This window comes from Rhinolophus ferrumequinum, chromosome 8 (assembly GCF_004115265.2).
Source record: "Rhinolophus ferrumequinum isolate MPI-CBG mRhiFer1 chromosome 8, mRhiFer1_v1.p, whole genome shotgun sequence".
In the NCBI taxonomy this organism is placed as follows: Eukaryota; Metazoa; Chordata; class Mammalia; order Chiroptera; family Rhinolophidae; genus Rhinolophus; species Rhinolophus ferrumequinum.
In genome coordinates, this window is record NC_046291.1 from 13,621,232 (window position 1) to 13,639,220 (window position 17,989).

The 17,989-nt window shown below is 41.8% G+C and overlaps 1 protein-coding gene across 4 annotated transcripts in view; it reads left to right on the plus strand.

Moving 5' to 3' along the window:
- PAX3 (paired box 3) overlaps positions 1 to 17,989 on the plus strand; it is a 92,841-nt gene that overhangs the window by 5,300 nt on the left and 69,552 nt on the right. The window lies entirely within an intron of this gene.

Below are 17,989 nucleotides of genomic sequence, written 5' to 3' on the forward strand. Positions count from 1 at the left end.
CCCACATCAGCTGCCTTATGAATATATATGTGTAAGTTGGCTGGTTGTTTGTTTTAAAGTGGTTTTCTAATATGATGGAGTTTGATTTGTGTTTGGCTGGGAAGTAAAACCAGCCAAAGCTCCGGGTCACAAACCGAGGGGATTTGGGTCTTAGGCCGGCAGTGGTGGCACTCTCTCCGCCCAGGGGTTCGGACCACCCGCTCTTACTTAGTTACGACCTGTCTGCATCAAGAGCAAATCTCTCCTTCGTGGAATCATAAGTGCAGGCTGCTCCCCTTTTACGTGCTGTAGCATCACCTTTAGACTGTAAAGGTATTGACCCGAAAGGGAAGTCAATCTCATCTAGTGAAACCGGAAGGGAGGACTGCAGGAAGGGGAGTCTCAGCAGTTTTGCACCTTAGCAGTTTTTGCTTTGGAGATGGCTGCACCTTTTCAAATGCACAAAGGGTCTAGAGTTGCTGGGTGCCCCTGCCCACGCCTTGGGTTCCCGCCTCTGGGGCCCGATTTTGTTGAGCTGAGTTGAGTTTTGAGTTGCTCGGAGCAGTCACACACTGTGACCAGCTAGGTCTGCGCCCTCAGCCGGTGGCGTCCACGGTGAGACTGTGGTTGTGAAGGTGGTCCCTTCTTTTGCCTTCATTGCCCAACCCCTGCCGGGACTCATGGCTTTCTGGAACAGCAGCTTTATGAACTAACGCAAAAATCTGTTCGAACCTCGAAGAGACACAGATTTGGATGTTACAAATCCAAATGGCTGATTTCGGGGATAAACAGAAACCTAGATACTCTGGCACACACACACACACACACACACACACACACACACACAGAGGCTATCAAGGAAAAAAAAGAAAAACACCAAAAACCATGACAGGTCGCTTCCTTCCCTTTAAAGTCGTGGCCTCACATGGTCTCAGGTCTAATCCCCTCCTTTTGGAGGGGTGCGTTATTGCCCTAGTCTCTGAGAAGACACCCCGGCTTTTATTCCAGGTCTAGATATAGCGTAGAGGTGCTGGGGAGGGACGAAGGCAAGAAATCAGCAAACTCGCAATCCAACGGGCCCCTGTAGGCGACGGAGCCAGGAAACCAGAGCGTCAGAGATGCTAGCGAGGGGTCGGGGGTGACGTGGCTTTGCTACATGTTGCCAGAGGCACCGGCGCAGTAGATCCAAGGCTCTATGGCAGCACAGGCAACCGAGGCCCAGGAGACAAAACGCCCCAAATGAGCTGGTCAAACATTTGTACAACTTTTCCAGCTTTTACAAAGAAGGCCTTCTCTACACAATCTACACTTGGAGATGAACTTGGGAGACAAAGCCTGGAGAGTCCATTGAAACTCACACTTTAGCTTGGTCCAGACAAAGCTCCAGCTCGGAGCAGCTTGATGTGAACAAAGGAAGGCAACCTTTTTATAATTCAAGGAGAAAAGAAGAGAAAACAGCTCCACAAAGGGCCGCGAATAGACATTATGGGCTTGCAATGAGGGATGAATTATTCAATGAGCCCCGATAGCTGCTGCGCCAGGAAGTTTTATGGACTCTCCAGCGTGGAAAAAGTGGCCATTTCACCTACAAAATGTTTCTAGTCTTTCGGGCCGTCTAGCTGGAACGGCTGCCATTCAAGGGCAATTGCTACCATTTTTAAAATCAGAGTATTCTCCCCAGCGGGAGCTGTACCGTTGAACACACACACACACACACACACACACACACACACACACACACACACACACCTCGGAGGCTGAAGCCTAATTTAATTTGGGGTTGTCAAGGATGATGCAGCGTCAGTCTCTCCAGTGCCTCTAGCTCCCTTTCCAGATGAGCCCTGGAAGGCAAGAGGGGCCCAGAGAAAGGAGAGTGAAGAGTAGTTTGAAGGGAAGTTTAGAAACTTCAAAAAATTCCCTGTTGTTAGGGCATCAAAAGTCACAAGTCACCCTGCTTGTAAAATACAATGAATGTTGTTAGTAAAGCGCTCTGAGCGCCCTGGCCGAGGAGGGTCTTCGGGTGCCCTGACGAGGGTGGCATGCTTTCTCTGGAGGTTCCAGCTTCCGTGTGGGCCTGGCGGGTGGTGCTGACACTTGCTTTCCAGGGGCACCTTTCTGCTTGTCAGACACTAGGACATAGGGTGAGAAGCACCCTGAAAGGTCAGAACCGCTCTCGTTCTTCTCTCCAGGGGCTTGCTCTTTCTCCTAGATGGCCCCTTTCATCTTACCAACTTTTCCCGGTCCCACGTCCAATCCAAGAGCGGCGCAGCGTGCGGGCCGGGTGCGCTCAGACCCTTGCGCCGGTGCTGGGTCTATCCTCCCAACTTCTCTGCGTCTAGAAGAGAGTGGGGCGGCTAGGGAACACCCAACCCCCCCATTGCCCAGTCCCTGGCCCTCACGGAGATCTGAGCAGGCGCAGCCGGAGGAGCCAAGCCCCGGTCGCGGCATCGGGGGCTGTGGGCACGGCCCGCGCTGCGGCCACTCAATGGGCGCCTCTGTTCCTCCCCCGGCGCGGCCGAGCAGGCCCTCGGGCGCCGCCACAATGGGCCGGCCCCCACTTCTGCGCCCTGCGCCAAAGCGCCGCACCGCCCCCTCCCCTGCGCTCAGGCCCGCTCGCAGCTTAGCTCGCCGGGCTGCAGCCGACTCAATTGCCTCCTTTATGTCCTTCTCACTTTCATCTAGACACAGCCCGCCCCCCCTCCTCTTTTTTTTCTCCCTTGCCTGAGGCTCACATTAGTGAAATTTCTGCAACCTCCCCCTATTCCCCCCCCCCCTTATTTTAAAGAAAGCCCTTAACACAAAAGCAGTGACTAATCAATAGAAACTGCTTCTTCTTCTTCTTCTTCTTCTTCTCCTCCTTCTTTTCCTCCTCCTCCTCCTTCAGCAGGGTGACGCTTTTCCTGTTTGTGAGTTTTGGGAAACATTTTTGCTTTGTGCCGTAATGGAATTAGAGGACAGATGAGGACTGTAAATGGACACGCGACTGCAAGACTCTCGCTTAAATATTTAGATGCAACGTTACAATTACTGACTTGTTGCAACGACTTTGAAGTGGAGGCTCGAGGGTGCGGGGGGAGAGAGGCCAGATCGCCAAATTGATGTTTTGATTGTGGCTGGAGATACACTTTCACAGGACTTTCCCTCTTTTTAAAATCACTAGTGAGCGTGGGAGGTTTGCAACAATTTCAAAGGTTGAGTTAGGAGATCCCAAGCATAGGAGGTCCATTGGCGCTTATATTCTTTTCATATCTCTCCCTTCCTTTTTGACATTTATGAAAAGCAGTGCTGGTTTTGTTCTGTTTTGTTTTGAATTTGAGAAAGTCAAAGTGCCAAAAGTTGTGCTGGGGTCCCCGTTCTGTTTGTAAACTTGTGAGCTTTTCTAAAATTAACGAGAACGACGTCAGCTTTCCAGCAGGGCATAGATAAGGCCAATAACAACGCACAAAAGTTTTAAAGGTCCTTGAAGTATTTCATTTCCAGTGGAATCGTGAAAAGAGTACTTTATCATTAAATGGCGTGGGGAAAGTACTTTATCATTAACTGTAATCGAGGGGAACCGAACGAAGGCCGTTTCTTTCCCCAGAGTTAGCTGGGAAGGACATTTTGGCGCGAGGCAAGGGGGTGGGGGACGAACTTTCCCACAGATTAAAATCATGGGGTATAATAAGATCTGAGGTTTGTGGCATCGGAACCTTTATTAAAGTGGACAGCCCACTCTCCAAGCCCATTTGTCAGAATCACGAATTTGACACCAATGTTGTCTAAGTCTTCAAAGTAAATTTCATATATTTCGAAGTCCTTGCAGCGCTCAACAGTGTGTTTAAAAATGTGTTGGAAACCTCAGAATTTGAATTAAATTAGAACACCACGCTGCGTTCTTTTCAAGAACATAGCGGTAGCGATTTTTCCGTTGGAACGATTGAAAAGGAAGCACCCGAGTTCCGATGTAGGTTTTTCTTTTTCGCATGTTTGCTTTGTTGGGTTGACTGCTGTATGTTTACTTTCTAGCCTTATTGAAAACATGCAGATTTTCTAATTAATGCTTGAAATCGTATGTTTATTTTGGGTCTTGATTTGATTGTTGATAGCACCGGAACGAGGACGAAGGGCTTCAAGTGCGTAATAATTACTGAAGGGTCATTTAAGAGTCCCCAGGGCTGCGTAATAAAACCCACCCAGGCGATGAGGCGGAACCTGCGAGTGTGCCTGGGTTCAGGGCAGTGCAATATGCGGAAATCAATCAGGTGGATAGGAGCAGCGCCCCTGAACCCAGTTTCAACATCCACGAATTCATATATTTTTGAGGACCAAAAAAAAAAAAAAAAAAAAAATTCTTCCTAACCATGAAGTTAAGTGTTTAAGTTGTACATAACTTAACAGTCAAGGAGAATAAAAAGCTGAAGCAGCAACAAACGCACAAAGGATGGAAGAGAGAGAATTTGGTCAGGGCTGGGGCAGAGGAGGTTCTTTTCCGGGAGGTTCTGCCCCTGGTAACTTATTTATGCGGGTAAATAAAGATTAAAGAACCATTAAGAATGTAGATATAGAACTAACAAGACACGAAAAGGCAATTAAGCAGTCAGTTTAATGCCTTATCTCATTGGCTGCTCTGGGGTTGTTTTACAACTAGGAATTAAAATCTGAAAAGGAAGTTTTCAGCAGCTCTGGCCAAATATTGATTAAGTAGCTGTTTGTTGATATCATTGTTACACATTAAAAGGCCGGGATGGTGGCCCCTCAGTGGCCATCTTCTATTGTGAGAGATTCTTAACCACTGAGATCAAAGAGGGATCATTTCAACTTATCTGTCTTGGAAAATCCTCCTTTTCCTCTGAAACCTCTAAGGAGGATTGACCAAATTCTCTTTAAGAAATAGGAACCGAAAGCAGTTACATGTCTTGGGTTGGTAGAAAAGAAATTCATGGGGTGTTTTTAATTATCCTACTGTGATTTCTTGTTTAGAACTTAGGCTAAGATGGTGAATTTATCATCATATAGATTCTCATTTTCAGGGGGTGGAAGGAGGCATGAAAACTACTAACTGCATGTCGCTAAATTTCTAAATATGGAAGTTTCACTGAAGTTGCCTTCCAAGCTGCAATGATGTAAAGGAAAGATGCCAGCTTTTTATGTAAAACTAGGTAGGGAATAGTTAAATACACAGGAAAGTGGGAGTTATATTGACTACATTTCTCTACATGTGTTTCCATAGTTTATAGATGCTTAGATGGATCTCGTATATTTTTAAGCTCCCTATAATGAAAGAGTAGATATGTGTTTATGTGCATCATTAGAGTTTATTTATAAGTTGGTCACTATGAATTATGCTGGCAGGAAACTATACCCAGTTGCACCAAATAAAGGTTTATTGGTTCTATGGATTACACTTTCTAGAGTCATCAGAATTTGAGGTAACGGCATAGCCTCCTAATTGATCTCTACCACTGCTGTTGAATGCTAGGAAAAATATTTCCCTGAATGATTTTATGACTTTTATTTGCTGTTGATTTTTGGATGAATTAGTAGACTCTTTTGGGGGGAGTTTGCGTGTTAAAAATTCAATGTATTTGGATAGATTTTTTTTTTTTTTTTTTTTTTTTTTTTTTTTTTTTTTTTTTTACTATGAAAGCTAAAATTCCTGCAAGGGCTTTTTTGGAAATACCATCTCTGCGCTTAATTTGCAAATTCCAATGAGCCACTCTAAGTGAGGTTGTGAAATTTATGCCAGATTCAGGCTTTGGATATTCAGCTGTGCGTCATGGAGCTGCCTGTGTGGGGGGATTTCCTGAATCCCCTTCTCTGATTATGCTCATTTTAGTACTAAATAGTTGTTCATAAGGCTTTATTTTTATTTCATTTTAGTTTGTAGTCTTTCTGGTGTATTTTTGAACAAGATGGATCTTGACATACAGAGTCAGAATCCTTAGCCATATTTTCTATTATTATCTCCCAATTAATTAATAATCTACCCATGCTCGAAGGTTCTTTGATATAGGCCCAATCATTGCAGTGTAGAACAACTGCCTAAAATTGATTAAGCTGGAAGTGGCAGTCAGCTCAGATCTGTTATGGTTACCTTATCCTGGGTCCAGATGCAGCATTGGAGAGTTCCTTGTTGCGTATCCCACATGTGCATGTATGTTTCATATACCTACTCAGTTAAAGTGGCTCTGCTCCCTTGGTTCTCAGGCTATGTGTGCATATAGTGCCAGGGAGACAGCAGAGTTGAGCACCAAGTTGGGCCTGATCTCAATACCAAGGTATAATAACCGACTCAAGAACTGGCTTATGTCAATTATGTCTCAATAAAGATGGAAAAAATAAATAAAACTTTGACATCATTGTTAAAAAAAAAAAAAAGAACTGGCTTCCTTTAGCGGGGGAATTGTGATCCGAGAAAGTGAAAGGGAATTTTAGAAGTTGGCATTCTCTTGGAAGATGCATACCAAAGTGGGAGCTGAGGACCATCTTCTGCTCTGTTGGGAAAGATATCCCTGCCTCACTTATGCCAGTCTCTGGTAGAGAGTGGCACAGCTCAGCTTTCAGCATTCCCTTGCAGTGTTAGGTCAAACACTGAGCTCCAACAGTGTTGAACTTTTGCTGGAATCAGGACATCTCTCCTCTAAGAAAGCTTCCCCTCGTATTATTTGTGTTGGGATTATGCTCCCTAGTGAACAGAAAATATATAATTTCCAGTTTGTGATTGGAAATTATATGCCCAATTTTCAAAGTGACCATTAACATTATAAAATATCTATTCAAAAGAGATGAGTTAGAAGCTTCTCCATTGTCAACAGGAGATAATGAAATCCATGGGAAGTATTTGTTGAAGACACTTGAGGAATAATAGGCTTTTTTTGATTCTTACCTTCAATGTCTGTTTTCCTTCCTACCTGATGAAAACTAAGAAAAGACTAACAGATAATTTCTGCTATCGAAGTGGCCACTTCTCTATAAAAAAAGAAATTGTATTTTAATAAAGAACAGTGGTGTGAAATTTAGAATTTGATTGGATGCACATTTCTCTTAGAAAGGAAAATCTTGAGAAAGACTTTTACCTTGCACATTGCACGTAGCGAAGTTTGCAACATTTAAATTTTTGCTGCAGGATTTTAAGTAAACAACGACTACGAAGAACCCCTTCTCTTTGGGGTAAAGCAACTTGATCAAAGTAGCCTCAGTTTTTATGTCCTTCTTAGTGCAGTTATTGGGAAATGAATTTTCCCCAATATAACAAATTAGAACTCATGACATAACAGCAAACTAGCTGTATATTTACCTCATTAAACCCATCCAGTGATTTCTTGACTCTAACGTACTTTCATTTGGCTAGATTTACTGCATCTACAATAGTACATTAACATCAACTCCCAATGCTAGGAGCCAGTTTCCCATTCATCCTGGATCTAATTCCTGGATCTAATGGATTTCATTTTAAAGTAGCTGATCAAAATGCTTTGTGAAAAGGATGGGAGATCTTCTTGGCTGATTAATATAGGATGTAGGGAGAGGAAACGGTACTGATATTCAGCACTTAAAAAATTTCCAGGATCATATTGAGACTTGAAATATTGAGACTTTATCATGGCTTAAATGAATGTTTTCAAAAGTTTTGTAATTGGATGGTAGGCATATTTTTGGAAACAACTGCAGAAATAAATGTACTTGGCCTTATATCATTAGCTGGAAATGATAAGTAAGTTAGAGTAGACTAGTTAAGAAAGGAAAGCCAATTGCTGTGCAATTTATATTGCAACGTGGAATTGGTTTAGTTTTTGTGTACTTTCATAGTAAATGCTTATATGATCACATGCAAATTTGCGTTTTGAACAGAAAGCCTACATTTGTAGGCTTGTGATTTTTATAGGTACATGGATATGTTACAAATACAGCCACTCTAGCCCTCTGATCTTATTTTATTATTATTATTATTATTATTTTTGGCAAACTCTAGTATAAGGCATAACTTAGCCAGTCAGCAGGCACTTGGGCATCAATATCTTCTTGTTTCCTTTATAAGGTCTCTCTTTTACAACAAACATTTTGTTTTTAAATAATTAAAGACTCATTGAGTCTATCTTCAAACACACATTTTAAAATTCTCCCAATATTCAAATACATTATCATGGTTAAGGAAATCTTGGCCAAAGGGTGTGTGTGTGTGTGTGTGTGTGTGTGTGTGTGTGTGTCTCAATTACCATGGTTGAGTTTAACCTGAACTAAAGAAAATTAATTGGTCCAATTCATTTTATTATATGAAAAGCAACAGGTTTCTTCTTTCTGAATCCCCACTTGGCCAGTTTCCTGATTGAGGTTCACTAAATCAATTGAGTGTTTCCTGTCTTCTCTGACTTCAACACATCCCCAAATCCTTTTCCATGTCTTTGTGTTACAAGAGCAGAGTACCAAGGTAAAAGTGGCCTGTTCTTGCATCACTAATTTTGCTCTAAAATTGAGACAAAGCAAAATTCAGGTGTGACCCTTTGAACTTCAGTTTCAACATCTGTAAAGTGCGGGCACATCACACCAACTTCCCAGGGTGACATGAGAATAAAGTGAGAAGATGCAAGTTATGTGCAAATAACACCTATCACAGGAAAATTCAAAATCTTGGGGAAAAATAACCTCTGAATATGCAGAAACTGACCAGCCTACTAGCAGATGGGCTCTGCCCAAGGGCAGATAAAAGCTTAATTCAGGGCTTAGGAGCAACAATGAAGACCAACACACACACACACACACACACACACACACACACACACACACACACTCCCCAAAGTCCATTTTACTGAATCAAAAAAATTGAGTTTATAAGAACTATTTAAGTAATAGATCTTATTGATTTAATAGAGATGAAAAAATAACAAAATTCTAAATCCATTTACTGAGCTGTCAAAAGATATTGCTTACTTTTTCTCCTAGTTCTATAAAGATTCCTTTTCTCCTTTAGATTAGCATGGCTTTGTATACCACCTCCAAATCAAACTTTTCTTTGTCTGTCTTTCGTAGAAGTTCTTTTTGCTCAATGACTTTGACGAACAAGTTGCTTTTTGAAAAGAGGTCTCCTACATACATTCTTACTCCTGGAATCCTGCCACAATAATTGGTTTTGTGGCATTTTGGGGTATAATTTCTCCTTATGTCTCTTCTTCAGCCTACTTCATTGTTCTTAAACATCCTTATAACTCCACAGATGAGACTGTGTGCATTCTTTCTTGGTGCCTGATTCTTCTTAATCCCTCTCCTTTAAAATTTGAGTTCAGAAATATTAAGGAAACTTTCCAATTTGTTAAGCTGGAGGATACATTTCAGTGATCTTTCTATTGGATGTCTCTCTAGCCAATCTCAAAAGCTTGGGATTTCTGTCTTACTGGGGTGCGATGAGAGGGTGAAAGAAAGCAGCCGGGCTTGTGAGGCTTTGGGGAGGCTGGAGTGCTCCTGCCCCGTTTCTCCTGCTGGAGCAGCTTGCCAGTGTAGCCACTGGAGAGAAGAAGGCTGTTTTCTTATCCCCACATGCACTGGCCTGACCTGTCTCCGAAATAGGTCAGGCTGGGGCACAGCCAGTTTATGCAGCTGTTGTGGCTTAGGCTTCTCAGCAGGCAGCCGGGGCTCCTTGGCCGGCAGTTCCCCAGTGAACTGATAAAAATTCACTGGCCAGTCATGGGGCCTTCCTTCTGGTCTCTGCTGGCCCCCTGAAGGCTTTTAGATGCGAGGGGACTCTTGGATGATGGAGGCCAACTCTCAGCCTCAAAAGGGAAGCATTCTTTATTCCGAGGATTGTACTCATGTGGATCCAAACACTCAAGTGAAATACATGCTCTGTCAGGTTTTATTTTAAAATCATCGTATTTATTTTCGACTGGGTAAAACTTTCACTCTGTACAGAATTCAAAGGATAGAATGAGATGTACAGTGACAACTTGTCCTCTCACCCAGGTCTCTCAGTATCTTGGCTATGTGTCTAGAGTGTATGTGCATAAGCAAGCAATTACATTTCTTTCTTTCTTTTAAAAATATTCTCTCCTCCCTTTTTGCAGAGATGGTAGCCTACCGTGGAAGCTATTCTGTGCTTTGCTTTTTTTTTCTTTTTTCTTCCACTTTAGAATATATCTCCGCAATTACTCCACACCAGGGTCTGATGGTTGACTCAGCCTGTTTGTAGAGCTGCATAGTATTCCATCATATTGGCAAGCGATGATTTAACAACATCAGATTGTTTCCACTCGAACAACACCATTTGGCACATGTGTGAGTTTATTTGTAAAATAATTCCTCCGTGGTAGGGACAAAAGGAATAGCATTTGTAATTTTGATAGCTTTGGTGGCATTTGGGTTCTGTGCGGACAACAAATGGTGGAGGAATACTTAGGAACCGTGGAGTGGCCACTTTTGCGCAAGAAAAGAAAGAGACACTTTTCTCTGCCACTGTAGGTCTAGAGAAGCATAGGTTTTGAAATTTCTGCTTCAGAAGTTGTTCTGCTAACAGTGATTACACTCTGCATATTCCTGTAATATTCAGTTATTTCTCCAAATAGAACATTTCTCTAAATCCAAGAAGAGCTTTTTTTTTTACTTATTTGTTCCTCTTTTTATTCTTTTTTCCTTGTCTACTGTTAACTTCGCTTTCACTGCCATCAAAATTAGCATATTTTATGTTAAGCATTCTTACTTAGTTTTCTTTCCGTGCTGAGAAAATTATGGATAGTTTTATAACACTTTAGAGGCAACATGTTCTGATTATTTAGCTACAAAAGAGAAATTGTCTTTCTGAGTCACCAAATTAGGTTTCAACTAGTGAGAGGGTAGGTTATGAATACTAAAATCTGGCCTTGTATTAATAATTTTTGAAAAGTGCTGGCCTGATGGTCTAGGGGTTTCATGAGTTTGATAAAGGCTAATTTTGAATTTTATGAACTTTTAGGGCGTATGTATCCGTTCCTTTCTGTGCACAAAAGACTTTTTATGTTTTTGCACATGCCTTGCCTCCCTCGTATCAGCCTATTTTTTCTTAAGTCCAATGCTTGGGAATTCAGCTTTTGATGCTGCCATGTACCTGGCTTACTAAGCTGGAAGTCCAAGTCTGTGAAAGGAGCCAGAAAGAATGATGCTCCAACTACCGAGAAAAACAACCCTCTCCAAACCCTCCTGAGAAAACTGGAGATGCAAACGCCAACAAATAATTAGAAAGTAAATGTTTCAAGTCATTTCTTGTTAGGAACGGGCCTTTCAGAAATCGGAGAACGAGTTAGGGTCTTCGGATTCATTTTTGAAAATCAAAATTTTGATTCGGTTTAAAAAATAACAGAAAAACAAAAACAGGTCTTCTTTCTTGACTGTTCTTGCCACTGGCCCCAGAGCATGTAGCCCTGTTCTACTGGGTCTGAGACAGGAAGATAGTTCAATGCTAGAACTTTCGTTTGCACTTAGAAGGCGGCTAGCTGAGTGCTCTGGGTTCTCTTCCTGCCTCCCCTCTGACTGCTTATGGAAATCTGAGGAAGTCAGTTTGTGGATGTAAACAGACCTGCCGTTAAGTTAAGAGCATCTGTGAAGAGCTGAGAGGAATTAAAAGCAGTTTTTTTCTTCTGTCTCTCAGCTCTGTGCATAATTTGGATTGAATGAGGCCCATAATTTGTGACATCTGATTACTACCTGCAGAAGTATGCAGCTCTCCACATAGGAAGGAGGGTGTAAGGAGAGTTAATCCCAACGAGAAAAATGTTTTGTGATTTGTTTGTCAGGTGGCTGTGATGTTCCCAACAGAAATTTAGACCATAGAAAATAAGTGGTTTTCAGGCCCGCATCGGCAGAGTAACCACACTTGAGATTCACAACACATCATCATGTTGTTGTCATCCACATAGGTACAGGGACGTAGCAAGTGGAGGCATTCTTCAGGGCACTGGCGCTGTGTCAGCCAGCAGGGTGTCAGTAGGAGGGATGTCCCCTCTCTTCTGAATTGCAGATTTGTAACTTTTTAAAATAAAGAGGAACCCGTGAGTTCATCTGGAGAAAATGCTTCAACTTTCCATTTCATGATTCCCAAGTGAGTGGGATTTCAGAGTCTGGAACTGTTGGTTATATTTTGGAAAAATATGGAACTTCTAACATCCTCTCAGACCATTTTTGAAGGGAGATGGGAGTCCACTTCCGGAAGTCTAGCAAAGAAATGGGGGGGGGGGGTGTTTTTCTCACAGTGCCTCCGGCAGACCAGCAATTTGCCAGAGCGGAGTATGATTTGGGAAGCCATCCAGTGTGGAAACTTTCCAGGTGGTAGATTTGCTTGGCTTTTGTGCAGACAGGGCACATCCGGGACTCGTGTGTGTGCACGACACACATTCATCAGAGGGCAGTAGAAAGGCAACTTCTATAGTTTCTTACTGGAAGCCAATGTCTGCCTGTGGTCACTGGCCCTGCCAAGCTCTGAATACTTGCTGAATTTTTGTCTGAAAGAAGAAGGCAAATGGAAGACCAGGTACTTAGCATCAGGTCAGAAACTGCGAAGAGCCAGGCTTAAGAATGGAGGGTCGGGGGTATGCTGGGGTATCAGCGAGTTCCCCCTTATTCAGGGAATCGGCTCCAGGTAGAAGGCCAGAGTGGACACTCAAGTCCTGGCGTATGTTGGCTTCAGCTTCTGGGCTTTTCTCAGTGAACTTGACTTCTGTGTCTTGTTTTTGCCTGTGGAAGGTGTCAGCTGGTATTCTCAGGGCATTCCTGAGCACAAAGCCACTTGGTAGCTGGAAAGATCACATCTTGTTTTCATCAGAGGCTCAACAAGTGGCCAGTAGAGTGTGGGGACATATAGATTCTTCTGCAGGTCAAAGGCAGTATTCATTATGAGTCGCACCCTGGTGTTATGTTGTCCTTTGCAGGCAAATAGAAACTAAGCCACTCACTGCACAGGCTTTTCTTCCTGATGGGGTCCCTTGGGCAGATAAGGAGGGGAACAATTTCCTTATTACAAAATACAAATGACACAGAGGAATAAATTTGGTCTGAATCTTTGTTTGCTGGCTAACTTTCATCATTTTATTGAATTACTATAATTTAATGTTACTAATTTAAACTAATGATTTCCCCCTGAAATGAATCCTTTATTATTTTTTTTTCAAATGGAAAATCAAAATTAAATTCACTAGGAAAGACAATGATTATCATTCACAGTCAAATTTTTGGTACTTGGAAAATCCTTTTAGAAAATATTTAGGAAAAATAGAAAGAACAGTCCCTCAAACTATAGTTTATAGGAAATGATATTACCAGAACAAGTTTGGGTTTTTTTTATAGGGATGTTTAAAGATCTCCCTACTCCCAAGCCTCCTCCCCCAAACTCTTTGAAAATGTTTCCCCCCACTTTCCATTCACGAAGGTCTCTATGGGCTGACCTTAGCTTAAAAAACAAACAACAATAACAACAACAACAAACAGAGGCCAGTCTCAAATGTTCCCTCTCATTTTCCTGACCCCCCGACCCTGTCCCACTTCCATCTGGCTTACCCTCCCCTTGTGCACCCCAACTCCACACACACATATAACATATGCTTTCCCTGAGCTCCACATCGAGACTCAACCCGGTACCTCCAAAAGGACCCTGGGAGCTGACAGCTTAGCATGGAAGAATGAATCCCTAATGGCAGAATTCCAGTATCCATGCAGGAAGGGTTTTTGGTGGGGATAATTTCTGATGCTCCTCAAATGACACTCCAGCAGATCCTATCTTCACTGTGAATGGGCAGGACTAGTTCTGCAAGGAAGGAGCTCCTTGCTGGTGAGCATGGCCTGCCAGTACATGATACCATGCTGAGCTACCCAGAAGGTGGCAAGCCCAGGTGGGGCGGAGAGCAGCCTGCACCACAGGTGGGTTTTGCACACTTCCTGTGTGCCAAGGAAGGCCCTGGGCTTGTGTCCTTTGGGCTTCCCAGCCAAGAGCAGGGCCAGAAGGATAAAGGGTCTGTTTTAGCCTATCACTGTGGGGCCCATCTTGCCTCAGAGCTCACAATGCTCCCCAAGGAGCAGATGCTTGATCTGAGCTCTCACACTTCCAGTGGCACCTGGACAGTGGTCAGAGGTCAGAAGTAATGAGGCTGCCCTCCACAAGAAGACTAGGGGCATCCATAATTGATCCACTGGCTGGGAGAGTTTCTGGAAGGCCAGAGTCTCCTAGACTTTCAGTGCTGGGATCCTGGAGAGCCTCAGAAACACATTGCTTAGGAGGTTGGAAGCCACGAGGGTCCCAGTGGAACAGCTGCGATTTATTCCACCTGCGTGCGATAGATGGGGCTCACACCAGACTGTGGTGTGTGTGGACAATTAAACTGATCCCTGCTGAACCCCCAACATTGGCACTTAGACTTGATCGGTGATTTATAAGTATTAGGTAATAGTGGCGGATACATCTAGAAACAGCCTACTTCTCCTCCAGGCCCTGTCAAGTGGGGATGACAGAGGAGCCTTTGCCAGAAGTGGGTTTACTGGAGAGCGAATGAACCTTCAGTTCCAGGGCACCTCACCTGCCTGGGCCCTTCCAGGCTCTGGAAGGGGTCCTAACAATGTCCTCATGTCATTAGGTGTTTGTACATGTTGCAAAATTAAGGTATGTTGGTATTTATTTCTCAAGAGGGGCCGCCCAAATTATAAAAGCTTCAGGTCCCATAAAACTGCATCTACCCTTGTCAGCTTAGCATCGAAGAATGACTAAGTTAAGAATGACAGTTTAGGGTGGGAAAGGCAGGGGTGCATGGAGTATGGCCGTGGCACAGCTGTGTGTGAGAGCAAAATAATAATAATAATAATAATAATAATAATAATAATAATAATAATAATCCGCAGTTACCCTCTACTTGTATCTTGGACTTTAGTGTTTCCAGGATGCTTCCTCATTTCTTATGCCTTAGCATCTTGTTTACTATGGAGCCAAAGTCTGGGTCTGGCAGCCCAGAGCTGCTAAGAATTTAGCCCTATGGCCCTCACACCACACAGCAGCCTTGGTCCTCGCAGGGAGCCCCTGTGGAGAGGGATCTTGGATTGACTCCTCACGAGAAGCAAAGGAGCATCCATCCACTCACTGGATACGGGCAGGTGGGCAAAGCCATTAATATATTTTGGGCCTTGGTTCCCTCAGCTGTAAAGGTTGCATGAGGCAATTTTCAGATGTTTCTTGTAGGTCTCTGAAACTATTACTCTTTGCTTTCCCTCACTGGACTCATTCTCTCTTCCTCTGAGAAATGGAAGCATTGGCAAGGTGAAGGTTACAGTCCCTCACAGCTTGGGCAGGTGTGGAAGCTGTGGCCACGTCCTGCTCCCAGCCAACTCTTAGAAGTGCCAGGCAGCTGTGTGAGGATACAGTGGGACCTTCAGGCAGCCAGGGAATCAGGATGGAGCTGTGGTCCCTCGATTTCTTAAGTGAGCCACTCCTACCAGTCCCGTCTCTGAGGGGAAGGATGCTTTACTGCTGGAACAGTGAGGATGGGAACAGAAGTTTGTTGTGCCATTGAACAGGTGGACTCACAGGCTCTTCCCCATCAAGGTGGGAAATGCATCCTTTATTGCGTCTCCTGTCATAGCTGTGGCTTCCAGATGAGGCTGGAAAGGCCTGAGGGTATTGTTTGGAGAGCTTCCCCTTAAGTTACAGTTGCTTAAGCAAGACTGTAGCATTCTCTTTCAAATCATCAGTGCCTAGACGGTTTCCCCTGTGCCCACAGAGGGACACACGCGACTTCTGATAGCTGACCAAATCTGGGCTTGAGGAGAGAGAGAGAGACTCAGACAATGATGCCTTCACTTTATGCGATTCTGCTGTCATCTCTTAAATTAGCTCCCTTGCTAGCAGTTGTCAGAAACTGAATTGCACAAACAAAAAAAATTTTTTTGCCTCTGAGTTAAAATACATGCGTTTATGCTTACAAATAATAATAAAAAAGTATTGGAATCAATTAAATGTTTCCATGCAAAACAGCTTGTGAGAAAACTTGTAAAGATTAAACAGGAGATAATTTCAAATTCAAAACCTTTTGTTTTTGTAAAGACATTGCTATGAAGCATTTTAGAAACTTGGAAAAATATAAGAAGCATTTTCTGTTACATTGAAAACAACTCAAGCAAGATGTCATAGCCCATCAAAAGTAGATTCTAGTATTTTTTTCCTTCACTATTTTACTCTTATTTTTATGGAGGAAAATTATTTCAAGTCAACATCTATTGCATATTGACCTCTTAGGTATATGTATATTCTGGAAATAGAAAATGACTCATTCCAATTCTGCAATCCTTTATTGCAAAGACCAAATGATAAAATAAGCAATGTAGAAAGCACTGTGAAAATTCATTTTTTGTTTGAGGACTTTTAGCGTATAAAATATCTACACTAATATTTGCATGAACAATTTTTCTTCTGAATCTGATGTCCGTGGCTCAAGTTTTGTTGTAGTTTTCTTTATCTTAAACAAATAATGCTACAAAATATCTACCAATCTTTTAAAATAGAAGCTGAACGTTATAAAGTGAAAACATCAGGAAGAGGAACTATACCCCTTTAGACATTCTGAATAATAAGTACTACTGTTTACCATATGAAAGAGTTTGTTTCTATTTTTCTTAGTGATTATCCTGTAGTCAGATCGAGTGTGTTACAATTTGGAACTTTGAATCGCAAATTAAAATTTTTGTTTGATAAGAGTCACTATTTGACCTATAGGTAAAGAAGAAATCTGATCTTAGCTACTTTTGGTCAACATTAACATTTTTGTTGAGTAACTCCATACAAATCAAAACAATTCAAATTATTGACTCTCGAAAGCAAAACTTTGACTTATACTGCCACATGAATTGAGTTCTAACAGGTTAGAAGAAGTTGAATTTGTGAATGTTATGGCACACATTTATCTAATATAGTATGAATAGCAAGATTATTGTATGACTTTTAAAACAGCAAGCATTTATAATACTTTGCCAAGTTTGGGGTGGTGAGCAGTACTGGATCTCAGTATTTGATTTCTTCTACTTATTTTTTTTTTCATGTTTTCTTAGGGAAGTGCCAGTTGAGATTCGAAGAAGAGTTGTTATTCTGTTTAACTATATAAAAACATTAAAACATTGTAGGGAATGCAAAAATACATGTGCTTCAGGTTAAAGTATTGAGACATTTTGGATATTTTAATAACATTTCTGTTATAAAGTAGCAAAGGAAGACTTATTTTTTAACTGCCTTTATACAGGAGGTTACATTTGCTGATTAAAATAATTTGAACACTTTGGAAGAACACTTTAACTTTCTAATGGTGAGACAGACATTTACTATTTTCCATGCTGTTACTGAATGAGGTGTTTTTATTTATTTTTTAAAAATTTATAGGTAAAATACTACTATGACTATTTACAATTGTTCAGAAAGATTTTAAAAGTCAATGTGAATACAAGTTTATATGCATAAGAGGAAATGAAATCACCAAATGCTAAAACTAAACTGCAGAATGACATGACATTCTGTAACATAAGGTAAATAAATATACATTCCACTGAAATTATTTATATTAATAATGTTTAAAGACTTCGTTGTACAATTCATTTGGATATTTGAGATTAAACACATCCCTTTAAAATTTGGAGAAAATGAAACTGTTGTTATTTGCAAGGAGAGGGAACAGTAGAGCAGAACACATGTTAGAATATCCTTATTCGAAACATTCTTCAAACGCTAAGAAGTCTGCATATTTTATTTCACAAGTTCTTTGTGAAGTTTATTTCTCACATTAGGATTAAAAAGGTAATGTCCCTAGAAACCAAGTAAATACCAAACTCCAAATTCACGTGCAAGGCAGATTATAATTTAGACTTTCTTTTCTTCAAGTGGTGAGAATGTCTAATGAAGGAAATGAATTGAGGAACAAATTTAAGAAATTATGGCACCTACTATGTAATATTGTAGTTTTCATTCCATTGTGGTCTCAGGAATTGTCAAATTACCCAACGAAAACAATGATTGTTTCACGACAGGAAAAAAAGAAAAGGAAAAAAA